The sequence below is a fragment of the Solanum pennellii genome, chromosome 11, assembly GCF_001406875.1.
Source record: "Solanum pennellii chromosome 11, SPENNV200".
In the NCBI taxonomy this organism is placed as follows: Eukaryota; Viridiplantae; Streptophyta; class Magnoliopsida; order Solanales; family Solanaceae; genus Solanum; species Solanum pennellii.
In genome coordinates this window covers 16226188-16227144 of record NC_028647.1, presented here as the reverse complement: position 1 = coordinate 16227144, position 957 = coordinate 16226188, and positions in this window count along the sequence as shown.

Here is a 957-nt window from a genome sequence, read left to right as displayed (position 1 = left end):
CACTTAGCAGGTGTAGAGTCGGAATGGGTGGTCGACACAGCAACATCTTACCATGCCACACCGGTAAGAGATCTTTTTTGCAGATATGTAGCAGGTGATTTTGGCAATGTGAAAATAGGTAACACAAGTTACTCAAAGATTGCGAGGATTGAAGACGTTTGCTTGAATTTTGAGGATTAGTAAAATGAAAATAGTTTTTTTTTGAAGTGGGAGGAGGGTGGAGGAGGAGCTGTTTCAATGGAGAAAAAAGTGTATTGGGGAAGACAACAAAATGAAAAGAAAAAAATTAAAGAAATTAAAAGGGGAACCACTAATTCTATATACCTCTAAATAATTTCTTTTTACATATTTTTAGAAAGTTAATGTATCAAGAATAAGTATTTAAAATATTAATAATATATTAACCAATAAAAAAAGACCATGTGTAGGACTTCAAAAGATTCAACTTTTTTTTATTTTTTCACGTGCTTTAAGGAGAGTACACTCACTTTTCCTGCCACGTCATTTCTAAGGGGGTGTTTATCACTTGAAAAATGTTAAGGGGGATATTTAAACGTCCGTGTAGTTTAAGGGTTAAAGTAAGTTCTGCTGCCACTTCATAAAACATAAACAGATCAATATGAAAATTCGTTAATTTTTTTTTAAAATACATGCTAATAAATAAGATTTCGAGGATAAAATCATACATGTCAGAAAATAACATAATAAACATACTTTTATTTCTACATTAAATATGATTAATCCATAAAATTATAGTTGGTGTACCTTTAGTATAATTTGAAAAATGGCAGATTATTATAATATACATGAGAAACACTAAAATACAAAACATGTTATGTTCGTCCTTTATTTGTTCACTTATATGAAGAAGTAAAAAGTAAAATACATGTCATAAGCTTAACTTTTAAAAAGGTCAAACTTATAAACAAGTTCCTAAATTTGTTGCGGGGGGGGGGG